At 34.4% G+C, this 13,925-nt stretch overlaps 1 protein-coding gene across 5 annotated transcripts in view; it reads left to right on the top strand.

The window, feature by feature from the left end:
- CNTLN (centlein) overlaps positions 1-13,925 on the top strand; it is a 353,870-nt gene that overhangs the window by 154,484 nt on the left and 185,461 nt on the right. The gene's annotated exons all lie outside the window — the stretch shown is intronic.

Below are 13,925 nucleotides of genomic sequence, written 5' to 3'. Positions count from 1 at the left end.
TTTGTAAGGCACCCGTAGCTTCTCTTTAAATTTTATAATGTATTAATTCAGTAATGGATTGTAATTTTTGAACGTAGCACATTTGTCTTGCTAATTAACCTTATGACAACAATTTTTAAAATTGTACCATATTGTATGCATTTTTTGGACATTAGCTACACAATATTGGATCAATGATAAAGTTTGTGTTATGACATACTACTGTATGCATATGACAATTTAATTTAATGGCTTTGTTTAGTTCTTTATTATAATAAACACCCTTGGTTCAACCAACTTGTCCAAAAATTAGATTGTTACAAATGGCTTACATCTACTTGTATGTGCTTTGATTCTCTTACAAGAGGTAACCACCGAACTTCTTATCATTTTGATTTTTTTAAACAGTTTTATCATATACAAATTTATGAGGAAACAGTTTATTGTTTAGTCATTCAAAAAAATGATATAATGTGTTGTTTATGGGGTAAGGCAATTTTGACTCATCATTATGTTACTAAGATTTATCCGTGTTTTTTGATATAGGTGTTTGTTTTCACTGTTTAAAAAAATTCTATTATATGTGAGTATATCATAGCTATTTTTACATGTATCTCTAGATGAGAACTTTGGTTATTTCCATTTTTGCTGTTATGGATAATATTACTGTTGACATTTTCACACATGTTTCTTGATGTACACGTTCATGCATCTTTGTGGGTTATATATCTAGGAGTAGAAATCCTGGATTATAAAGTGTGAAAATGTTACTTTTAGATGATACTGATCACCTGTTTTTCTTTCAAAGTGGTTTTATCAGTTTTACTACCACTAACAATATAAAAGAGATCTGGTTGTTTCCTGTCTTACTCAACACTTGGTGTTGTCAGACTTCTTAATTCATTACCAATTGAATGAATATAAAATAATATTTTATTTTGTTTTTTATGTGCATATCACTGACTAGCCAGTATGTGTCTTCTTTTGTGAACTGTTTATGTCTTTTTTGTTCAATTGGATTTTTTCTTACTGATTTTCAAAGCTCTTTATATATTCTTAATATTAATCCCTAGTAAGTTAATATATGGCAGATATCTCCCTGTGTACTTTTCTTTTGATTTTCTTCAGGGTGTCGTTTGATGAACAGAAATTAAATTACTTCTTTTTTTTTTTTGAGACAGAGTTTTGCTCTTGTTGCCCAGGCTGGAGTGCCAGGGTGCGATCTCGGCTCATTGGAACCTCCACCTCCTGGGTTCAAGCAATTCTTCTGCCTCAGCCTCCTGAGTAGCTGGGATTATAGGCGCCTGCCACCACACCTGGCTAATTTTTTGTATTTTTAGTATAGACGGGGTTTCACCATGTTGGTCAAACTGGCCTTGAACTCCTGACCTCAGGTGATCCACCCGCCGTGGCCTTCCAAAGTGCTGGGATTACAGGCGTGAGCCACTGTGCCTGGCCACTTCTTAATTTTAATTTAGGCAAATTAATCATTTATAGTTATTGGTCTGATATTTCATTTAAGAAATCTTTCTGTTCCCCCAAAGACAGAAAGATTTCCAATCAAAATCCCAGGAGGGTTTTTCTGTTTTTTTTTTTTTTTAAGGCAGAAGATCCCAATCAAACTCCCAGGAGGCTTTTTCTGTTATTTTAAGAAATTGACGGCTGGGTGCGGTGGCTCACGCCTGTAATCCCAGCACTTTGAGAGGCCGAGGCGGGCGAATCACGAGGTCAAGAGTTAGAGACCATCCGGGCCAACCAGTTGAAAGCCCTTTCTCTACTAGAAATACAAAAATTAGCTGGGCATGGTGGCGCATGCCTGTAGTCCTAGCTACTCGGGAGGCTGAGGCAGGAGAATTGCTCCAACCTGGGAGGTGGAGGTTGCAGTGGGCCAAGATTGTGCCACTGCTCTCCAGCCTGGCAACAGAGAGAGACTCCGTATCAAGAAGAAAAAAGAAAAAAAAAGAAATTGACAAATCAATTCTAAAATTTGTAGGGAAACGCAAAGAACCTAGAAGAGCAAAATCAAGTTTCATAAAGAAGAAGTTGGAGGACTTACAGTCCCTGATTTGAGACTTATTTATTGAGCTAAAATATCAAGACGGTATGGTATTAGTATAATAATTGACAAAATAGTACATAGAACAGAGTCCAGATATATGCCTGTTCATATATGTAGCTTTATAGTAACTTTTGAAATGAGGGTAATGTAAGTTACTTTATTCTTTTTCAAGAATATTCTGTATGTTCTTCCTCCTTTGCTTTTTTATAGTAATTTTACTATGAGCGCCTCAATTTCTACAAATAAGCATTCGTTTAGAAATGTTTCTAATTTCCCTTTGGATTTTCTATTTGGTGAGTTTAAGTGTCTTGTTTACTTTTGAAATATTTTTGTGTATGTGTGTTTCCTGTTTTATTGTTACTTCTAATCTACTTCCATTGTGGTCACAGGTAGTACTTGATAAGATTACTGTATATATATATATATATATATATATATATGTGTATATATATTATTATTATTTTTTGAGACAGAGTCCCACTCTGTCGCCCAGGCTGGAGTGCAGTGGCGCGATCTCGGCTCACTGCAAGCTCCGTCTCCCGGATTCACGCCATTCTCCTGCCTCAGCCTCCTGAGTAGCTGGGACTACAGGCACCCGCCACCAAGCCCGGCTAATTTTTTTTTTTTTTTTTTTGTATTTTTAGTAGAGACAAGGTTTCACCGTGTTAGCCAGGACAATCTCGATCTCCTGGCCTCGTTATCCGCCTGCCTCTGCCTCTCAGAGTGCTGGGATTACAGGGAACCACCACGCCTGGCCTGTATTTTGATATTTATTGAGACTTGTCATAAAACCAAGCATATTGTTTTGGTGAAAGTACTATATGTACCTGAGAATAATTTGTATTTTGCAACTACTGGGCAGAGTGCTCCTTAACTATCAATATTAATTATGTCATTGCATTTGATAGTATTCAGATCTTTTATGTCTTTAATGGTTGTGTTTAGTTTTTGTATCAATTGCTTTAGAAAGGAGTGTTAAAATCTCTCACATAATTGTAGATTTTTGTTTCTCCTTTGAGTTTTCTCAATTTTTGCTTCATGGGTTTTAAAGCTGTTTTATTAGTTGTATGCATATTTATGATTGTTATGTCTTTCTGATAAATGGAACCCTTTCTCATTATAAAATGTCATTTTTAACTATAATATTTTGTTGGCTTGAAATGTACCTTTATGATGTCAGTATAGCCAATTCTTCCCTTTAATGGTTATATTTTACATAGTATAACTTTCTCATTCTTTTAATTTCAGCACATAGGTTACTGTATATTTAAAGCATATATATTTGGATCCTGTTGTTTATAATCCATTCTGACAATTTCTTCCTTTTCATTGCAGTGTTAATCCATTGAATTGTAACATAATTATAATATGATTGGGTTTAGGTGTACCATATTATCATTTGTTTTCTGTTTATCCTGTTTTTCATTTCTCTGCCTCTTTTTTTCTTCCTTCCTTTTGGATTAATTAACTGGCTTTTTTTTTAAATCTAAAAGTTTTACTCTTCTATCCTCTAGACCCACAGTTTCTGATGGTAATTCAGTGGAACTCATTTCATTATTCACTTAAACGTAATGTCTCAGTTTTCTCCGGCTTTTCTTTTTTCCCCAAGATTTTAACTTTTGACTATAAGCATTTAAGCTATGATGTTCCCAAGCTTGATTTTCATTATAGTCATCCATCTTGTGGTTTGCTGAGCTTCTTGATTTTCATAATTTTTAAAACAAATTGGAAAAAAATTTTGATATTATTTTCACAAATATTTTTGTTTCCTCTTCTTTCTTTTCTCCTTTTGAGATTACCATTTCCCTTATGTTAGATTTTTCAATGTTGGTCCACAGATTAGTAAAGCTCTGTAAATTTTTATTTTTTTTGATACAGAGTCTCGCTGTGTTGCCCAGGCTGGAGTGCAGTGGTGTGATCTCTGCTCACTGCAATCTCTGCCTCCTGGGTTCAAGTGATTCCCCTGCTTCAGCCTTCCGAGTGGCATTCAGCACACACCTGGCTGGTCTCAAACTCCTGACCTTAGGTGATCTGCCTGCCTTGGCCTCCTGAAGTGCTAGGATTACAGGCGTGAGCTGCTGTGCCTGGCCAGCTCTGTTAATTATTTAAAAATTGTTTTATATCTATATTATTCAGATTAGATAGTTTCTATTACTTTATATTCAGTTTAACTGAAATTTCTGTTATGCCCAACTTGCTCTTAAGTCTTTTATGTGAATTATTCTGCAAATATAAGTCCTTGTTATAGCAGTTAAAATAGCTCCTTTAAAATCCATATTTTCCTTCTCTATTGGGTCTTTGGTTTGATCACTATTGTTTTCCCTTTTCTTTTGAATATGGGTCATATATTGTTTCTTCTAACTTGGAATTATATGGTGTATATTGTAAAATATATATTATAGAGACTCTGGTTTCTGTTGTATTACTCATGGAAGTGTTGAAATAAATATATGAGTCAGAATTTTAATTAGGTCAGATTTAAATTCCAAGCCCTGCTTCCCATCAGTTGGGTGGCAGTGAATTGCTTTTCAGTTATCTTAACCTTATTCAGATTGCTTAGAGGTCTGCTTAGTGCATGAACAGTTCAGTTATGAGTTCATAGTTTTGACTCTGTCTTTTCTGGAACTTTTCCCCTCAATTTGTAGCTGCAGAGGTATGACTGAACTTTGTCCTCTAGTTCTACAAGCCATTGATTAGTTCTTGCAAGTTTCTGTTGGAATTTGTTTCCTAACGTTATTTCTTTTTTTTTTTTTTTTTATGTTAAAGAGATAGCTACACTTCTATGTTTATTGCATCACTGTTCACAATAGTCAAGATAGGCAATCAACCCAAGTGCCCATCAGTGGATGAATGGGTAAAGGAAATGTAGCACATGGACACAATGGAATAATATTCAGCCATATAACAAATGAAATCCTGTCATTTGTGGCAACATGGATGAGCCTGGAAGTCAGAGAGTATGTTAAGTGAAATAAGCCATGCACAGAAACACAAATATCATGTGTTCTCACTCAAATGTGGGAGCTAAAAATTGATCTCATGAAGGCAGAAAGTAGAATGATGACTACCAGAGGTTTGGAAGGGTAGGGGAAAAAGGGATGAAGACAGGTTGTGTTTGGGCACAAAAATACAGCTACAAAAAAAGAATAATTTCTAGTGTTTAATAGCCCAGTAGGGTGACTATAGTTAGCAATAATGTACTGTGTATTTCAAAATCACTAGACGAGAAGATTTGATCCTGAACTGAGAAGCATATAATTATCAAGGGTTCACCTTCCTCAGGAATAAAAATTTTGATCATACCACCAGGTAAGCCAGCAAGGTCTTTCAAAATGATAGCTGTTGATGCAGGGAATTTAAATGAATAGTGAAGGAGGAAGAGGATGAATACCAGTTATGGCCCTGAGATCTACTGCAGTAACATCTCTTCTGATTTTCCCCTCAGGAAGAAAGGCCCACAGAAACGACTATGGAGCTGTTCCCCAAATCTCAGTAAGGAACATTCCTAACGTTATTTCTGTTGTGGGCCTTGCTAAGGTAAAAATTCATCAAAATTGGTAACTTAGCCAATGCTGTTCCATTTTCCAACTATCAGTTCTTATCTAGATTCTGCCTACATATTTGATCATTCTCTGTTGCCTTCAGGTAGTTGTTTATAATTTGCTTGGAGTTTAAATGGTCGTGTGTGGTAGATTTATTCTGATAGGATCTACTCTGTCATTATTGTAAATGGAACTTCCCAATCTTTGACTTTTTAAAGACTATTTTAACTGATTTTTTAAATCATTTTCTATACAATGCAGTGAACTTAATAGACTATAACTTGTTTATCTTATCACCAATTATTGTTATTGTCTTACATTTTAATTATACATCTATTTTACCCTATAAAATATTATTGTTGTAAAAAATCAATTTCATTTAGAATTTTTACACTTTTTAATCCCTTTATTCTTTTCTGCAATTCTGTATTTCCCACTAGGATCTTTTGCCTTTTGCCTTAAGCACTCCTTTTAGTATTTATTTTAGTGGGCATCATCTCACAGTGAATTCTCTCATTTTGTATTTTTTGGATAATGTCTTTCTTTTGCCTTTATTTCTGAACAGTATTTTTTAGATGGATAGAACTGTTGATTTGCACCATCTTTTCTGTCTCTATTTTAAAGATGATATACGTTGTTTTCTGTATTTTGTGTTGAGAAGGCATGTATCTTATTGTTGCAACTTTGACAGCAGTGTGTCCTTTTTGTATTTACTTTTTATAGTTTCTCTTTATTTTTGGTTACCAGCAGTTTTTATATGATTTCAATGTGGTAGTGTTTCTCCTTTTCCTGGTTTTTCAGTTTTTAAAGCTTTTGTCAGCCATGGCCTGTGGTTTTGGTTTTCTTCATTCTTAGAAAATTTGTGGTAAAAATGTCTTCAAATATGACTTCTACACATTCTTTCTCTCTTGTCCTTGTGAGATTCCAATTACACACATATTAGACCTTTTCACTGTATTCCATATATATTTTGAGCTCTTTTTTGTATCTTCAAAGATTTTTTTCTGTTTGCTTGAACCTTGATGTTTCCTTAAGTTCACACATTCTCTTTTCTGTTGTGGTTACTCTGATGTTTTACCCATGTATATTGAATTATTGAATAGAATATGTATCCTACTTTTGTGGGTAGAGTATTCTATAAATGTCATTTAGGTCAAGTTTCTTGATATCATTGTTTAGGTCTTTATCTGTATAGATTTTCTCTACCTATTCTATCAATTACTGAGAGAGATGTTGAATTTTTCCAACCATACTTGTAGGTTTGTCTATTTCTCCTTTCTGTTCTATTCTGTTTTTTCAGTTCTGATTGGCTTGTAATGTTCTTCCAGTCTTCTGTTTCCATGCTGATCTTCTGTCTAGTTTTTTTCCCCATTATTATTGTTTGTCTTTTTTTCTCTTTAATTCTATCAGGTTTTGCTTCATGTATTTTGGGGTTCTTTTGTTAAGTGCATGTATTTTTATAATTGTTATCTCTTTTTGATGAATTGATTCTTTTATCATTATAAAATGTCCTTTATCTTTAGTGGCAATTTTTGTCTTAAAGTCTATTTTGTCTGATATTAATATAGCCACCACAGCTTCCTTTTGGTAACTGTTTGCATGTTATATCGTTTTCCATGCTTTTACATTCAATATATGTGCCTTTTAATCTAAAATGTTTCTCTTGTAGACACCATATAGTTGAATTATGATTTTAAAATTTATTCTGTCTTAAACTCCACCTTTAATTTGAGGGCTTAATGTATGCTCTTTAACTTAGGATGGGGCTATGTCCTGATAAACTTATTGTAAGTTGAAAATATTGCAAGTTGAAAGTGCATTTTTGACATAATATTTTCAGCTTATAATGGGTTTATCTGGTTGTAGCCATATCATAAGTCAAGGAGTGTACTGAATGCATATTGCTTTCACACCATTATAAAGTTGAAAAATCATAAGGTAAACCATTTTAAGTCAAGGGCTGTCTGTATTGGTAAGGTAAGATATAAATCTGCCATTTTGCTATTTTTAATATGTGTTATGTCTGTTTTGTTCCTCTTTTCCTCCATTACTGCCTTTTTAAAAAATATTTTCTAGTGTGATATTTTAATCCTTTTGTTTTTCTTTTACTATATATTTTTCAGTTATTTCCTTAGTGCTTACCCTGGGGGGGATTATAACTTAACAATTTACAGCAATCTCATAGACATTCATATGAACTTAATGTCAATACATAACATTGCTCCTGTGTACGTTTGTTTCTCCCCCTGCCCTTTATGCTGTTATTGTCACAAATTACATCTTTATACATTGTATGCCCATCAGTACAGATTTATAATTTTTTAAATGCAATTGTCTTAAACCAGACAGAAGAAAAAAGTGTTTTTTTTTCTTAATGTTGAGAAGATATCATGTCATTATCATTGGGTTTGCATAATTTTTGGTGAGAAATCTGATGTAATTGTATTATTGTTCCTTTGTATATGTCATACATATGTGGAGTTTGAAAATCATGTGAATGAATAATAGATGGATACTGTTTAGCATGTTTCTCTGAATAAGAATCTTTGTGTAGCTAGTGAGGTGACCTCAAAATAAGTACATTTTATGGACTGTTTAAATAACGGCTCTTATGTTATATGGAAGATAGATACAGACAGGTGAATAGATAAGTAGAAAATTTGAAAGTATATTTTTCTGTAAAATTTATAGTAAAATGCAGGAATCATACTGTTAACTACAACTCTCCATTAATTAATATATCTAAATATATATTCCACAAATATTTATTGATATTCTACTATGTGTTAGGTGCTATTCTTGGTGATGAAGATCTGTTAGGGAACAAAACAAGGCCTTTGTGCTCATGGAGCATACATTCAGGTCAGAGGGTCACCATCTGGTAAGCACATGACACACAGTAATAAGTGCTATGGAGAAAAATAATACAGCATGAGATGGAGCATGATGGAGAGTGATAGGGCTTTTTTGTGTATGGTGGCAGAATAAATCATTCTGATTAGGTGACATTTGAAAAGAAATATAGAAGAAGTGAATCATTTAGATATCTGATGAAGAGCATTCTAAGCAGAGAGAACAAATGCAAAGCTCATGAAGCAGGAGCTTGCCTAGCCAAGGAGGCGAGTGTGGCTAGATTGAGAGCTATGGGGAGAGGAGTGAAAAGTGATCTCAGAGAGGTAAATGTGGGGCAGGTCTCTTTGGGCCTTGTTAAGTTACTATAAGGATATAGATTTTACTCTGAGTGAAATGGAAAGCCGTTGATGTGTTTTTTGTAGAAGAGCAACTTGGAACCTATTGGGGTGTCTCATTCAGAAGAGTGGTGAGATCTAACTGAATTTTTTTTTTTTTTAAGAAGGAGTCTCACTCTGTCACCTAGGCTGGAGTCCAGTGGCAGGATCTCAGCCCACTGCAAGCTCCGCCTCCCGGGTTCATGCCGTTCTCCTGCCTCAGCCTCCTGAGTAGCTGGGACTACATGCGCCCATCACCACGCCCGGCTAATTTTTTTTGTATTTTTAGTAGAGATGGCGTTTCACCGTCTTAGCCAAGATGGTCTCGGTCTCCTGACCTCATGATCCGCCCGCCTCGGCCTCCCAAAGTGCTGGGATTACAGGCGTGAGCCACCGCGCCTGGCCCTAACTGAATATTTTTAAAAGATCACTCTGGATGCATTGCAGAAAACAGAATATAGGAAGGCAAGGAAGAGAGGAGGGAGACAAATTTAAGAGGCAATTGTAATAGTCCAGGCAGAACTCAGTGGGTACTTAGACTATGTTATAAAAAGTAGTTAGAGCTTGTAAATAATTCAAAGTTAGAATGCATAAACTTTGATATTGACTTATATGTGAAATATGAGAAGAAAGGAGGAATTAAAAATGAATTCATGCTTTTCAGATCTAACCACCTGGACAAATAAATTTGCTATTTTTTGAGGCAAGAAAGATTATTCTCACAGCTCTTCTAGCAGTAGGAGGACTCTGAAGTTAGATAGAGGAGAGATGTGGAAGCCCAGAATTAGGGAAGTAGTAATGAAGAGAAATGTGTGACTCAACATTTCTACCCATTAGTAACATATACTTTATCATGTCAATACTCTCTTTTTAGGATTCAGTCCAACTAGACTCACCTCTTCATCCATCCTTTATTTCATCCATCCATCCATCCATCCATCCATCCATCCATCCATCCATCCATCCATTAAGCATTCATTTATTCAGTTATGTAGGCAATATTTATTAAAATCCCATTGTATTTTTACAGGGGATACAAAACTGAACAACACCATTTATGTTTCTGTGAATCTTATAGATAGGAATGCAGGTAGAAAATAGTTACAAAATGTGTTGTAATTGAAGTATGAAACAAATAAGAACCTGTGGAAAGAAGCTTTTCAAGGAGCATGTTTATGGAGAGGAAGGGATTACCAAAGCTTTCACAGAGAAAACAACGTATGTCATTTTGTTAAGGGCTTTCTGGTTTCTTGTCAGAAGCGCACTAGCATAGGCCGAGAGGTGAGAAAGTTTGTGGTGTATCCTAGAGAGTGAGGATAGTCTGGGTAAGTACTTCTTGTAATCTACATCCAAGCATCCTAGGGTGGGAGTAGTTATTATTCTAATTCAGTACGTCTGGGCTGGGGCCTGAGATTCTGCATTTCTGTCATGTTCCAGGTCAGGCTGTTGGAGCTGGTCTAGCGATCATACTTTAATGATTAACAGGAGACTAAGTGGAAAGTGAAATATACAGTCGAGGGGAAATGGCAGGAAGGTTTTATTTCACTTTTTTCTATCTAAATTTTTAAATACTTCTAGTGGGACTTTTTTGTGCAGGATTTTGGGGGTGTTATTTACAGAGTAATGGATAAAAACATAGATTCTGGAGTCTGAATGCATGGATTTGGAACCTAGACTTGATCACTTAATTGTGTGACCTTGGGCAAGTTGCTTCTCTATCAACTCAGTTTCAACATTTATAAAATGGGTATTATAATAGTACTTACCTCATTAGAGTTTCATCAAGATTACACAAGACAATGAATGGTGGGCATTTAGAGTAATAAATGTTAGTTAGCTCTTAATTTATTATACAGGGAAGACACTTGTTAGTAAATTTGAGATTTTTTTTTCTTATATTGGTGGGGATTTATCTTTCCTTTCTCCTATCTCAACTTGTAATCCAAATTATTGGTGAGCTGACAGTCTTTGCCATAGAAAAGGGCAAAGCTAATTGGTTCATAGGGGATTGAAACCTGTGACCCTTGATTTCTAAGCACCCTGCTCTTAACTAGCTGAATTCTGAATGACTGCCTATTCTTATCTCAAAGCGATTGTTTATCTTTTTCATGCAGAAATAATGTTTTTTTTGCCTTGGAGGAATATCTTGCAGTAGAGGACAAGAGAGAAAGCCAGGGTTTACTATATTTATCTGTGAATGAGATACATGCCATGTGGCTAATGGCAAGACCACAAGATGAGTTGCAAATTTTAACCAGTCTTGTTGATTTTTATTTCTTTTCATAGTTACTCTCTATTCCTTGCTTTCCTCAATTGAAGAGAATTTTCTTTAGCTGTTTTCCCTTATGTTCTTACTTTCTTTTTATAATTGTTATTACAAAATATTTGCAACCTCTAGAAGAATAAATGTAATGTCTGTATACTCACCAGGAACTGTCACAAATAATCTTGATTATATCTATGTACTCCTTCCTGATTCCATCTTTCTTTTTTTTCCATGAAGATAACTACCATGTTGGATTTTTTGTTTATGAATTCTTGCCTCTTAAAACTATGTTTTCTTAAATAATATATTGTTTAGTATTGCTTTTATTGAAACCTTAAAAACACCATCTACGCATGTCAGCTCTGCGACATGTATACGTGGAAGTCAAAACTTCCACGTATAAGTCCTTAATCTATGTGGGATTCATTTATGTGTTTGCTATAAAGAAGGGAATTCAATTTAATTTTTAAAAAATCTGGATATCTGTTTTTCTCAGCATATCTATTGTGTTAATAATCACTTTTTTCAGTGATGTGCAGTGCCACCTCTGACATTTATTATTGCATGAATATATGGGTGGGGGAATTTTGTAGGGGAATTTATTGTTGTTGAGTGTTCCTGTAATTCTTTCCTCCTCTGTGCAATAGTCTATTGTATAATTAAATTACAATTTATTTATGGAATAGCCTGGTTGTGTTCCCCACACCAACTCATACCTGAAGTCTAATCTGTCATGTGAAGGTGTTTGGAAGTGGGACATTGGGAGGCTCTGCTCTCATGAATGGGATTAGCACCTTTATAAAATTAGAGGCCTGAGAGAGACCCCTCACCCCTTCCACCATGTGAGGATATGGCAAGCCAATTCTGTCTGTGAACCAAAAGGCAAACCCCCCTGGACACCAAATCTACCGTGCTTTGATCTTGGACTTTCCAGTCTCTGGAACTGTGAGGAATAAATTTCTGTTGTTTAAAAGATACCCATTTTATGGTATTTTGTTGTAGGAGCCCAAATAGACTAAACAATTAATCTACTCTTTGTCAGTGAACTTTTTTGTAAAAGTTTTTTGTTTTTTCAGCTATAAGAATTTTTACATACTGCTGCTGTGATCTTTGTAGTACATGTCTTTTGACACACCTGTGCAAGACTTTCTCTAGGACTTACTGCTAAGGATGAAAATTGTCTGACAGATATGCAAATATTCAGGTTTATAAGAAAATGCCAAATCGTTTGCCAAATTATAGACTTCTTAGCTTTATTTTTAAAGAGATAAAATATCCCATTCTAGTTTCATTTTGTATTTCTTTGATTTCTAATGAGTTTAAGTTTCTTGTGTTTATATGTGAAATATTTATGTCTCATGTCCATTTTTCTGTTGGGATGTTTGTCTTTTTGTTGAAGTTATTTATTTTGGATACTAATCTTTGGTTGGTTGTTACATTATTAACATAATGTCACCTTCTGAAAAACATTGACCTCAAATCTCTGTGGCTTAAAAGTGATTTGTTTTTTATTTACGTGACAGTCCAATATGGGTATTACTTGGGCTCCGAACTTCCAAGCAGTGATTTACAGACCCAAGCTCCTTTTATCTTTTGGATCTACTACCTTTAAACATGGCTCCCAAAGTTATGGGTCATCTCTACTCCAGCCAGCCAGAAGAGAGAAAGAGCATACAAAATCACATTTAGGAAGTGTTATGAATCTGGCTTGGAAATGGTACATATCACTTTTGCCAGCATATTATTGGCCAGAACTCAATTCTCTGTCCACTTGGTATGTAATTGCAAAGAAGATGGGGAAATATGTACTCATTTCCCAAAAGAGGAAACGAGTTTAGACATTAGCCAACAGTCTCAACTGTCAGTTAGTTCAAAGTGTCGCAAATATCTTCTTTTTTGTGGCTTTTCCTTTTCACTTGTTCTATAGTATCTTGAAAAATGAAGTTATTAATTTTAATATAATTAAATTTTTCAATATTCTGTCTTACAGTTGGTGTTAATAGTATTTTATTTAGGAAGTCCCAACTCATTCTAACATCGTAAAGATATTTTCCTATATTTTCATCTAAAGTATTATGGTTTTGACTTCCATGTGTAAGTCCTTAATCTATATGGGCTTTATGTGTTTGCTATAAAGAAGGGATTTCAATTTAATTTTTTAAAAATCTGGATATCTGTTTTTCTCAGCATATCTATTGTGTTAATAATCACTTTTTTCCAGTGATGTACAGTGCCATCTCTGACATTTATTATTGCATGCATATATGGGTCCATATTTATATGGGTTAATTTCTGGGCTTGCTATTTATTTGCACTCGGTAATTTTTAAATCTTTGAAACAGCAACACTGTGTTTATTATTATAGCTTCATAATGAGTCCTGATAACTGATGGGATAAATCTTATCACCTTATTCTTTTTCCAATATTTTGGACATTGTTGATTATTTCACTATAATGTTGTAACCAGCTATCAAGTTTCCTCAAAAACCCTTTGGGGATTAATTTGAACAGAACTGACATCTTTACCATTTTAAATGTTTCTATAGATGAAAATAATCTGTCTCCATTAATTTATGTCTTAATATATTTAAATAAAACTTTGCAGTTTTATCTATAGGATCTTCCATATTTTTAATTAGATTTATTTCTGAGGAACTTGTGTTTTGTTGGTATTTTAGCTGTCTGCATTTTATTACATTTTCTATTTTTTTGTGTGTAGAAATGCAATTGATTTTTAAATATTTATCTTATATCTAGCCACCCTGTTAATCTCCTATTAATTCTATTATTTTTAGATTCATCTGGGTTTTTTTGGGTAGACAGTCATATCATCTATAAACGTTGGCAGTTT

Source organism: Pongo pygmaeus, chromosome 13, assembly GCF_028885625.2.
Source record: "Pongo pygmaeus isolate AG05252 chromosome 13, NHGRI_mPonPyg2-v2.0_pri, whole genome shotgun sequence".
Classification (NCBI taxonomy): Eukaryota; Metazoa; Chordata; class Mammalia; order Primates; family Hominidae; genus Pongo; species Pongo pygmaeus.
The sequence above is the reverse complement of the archived record's forward strand: the minus strand, read 5'-3'. Positions and strand labels throughout refer to the sequence as shown.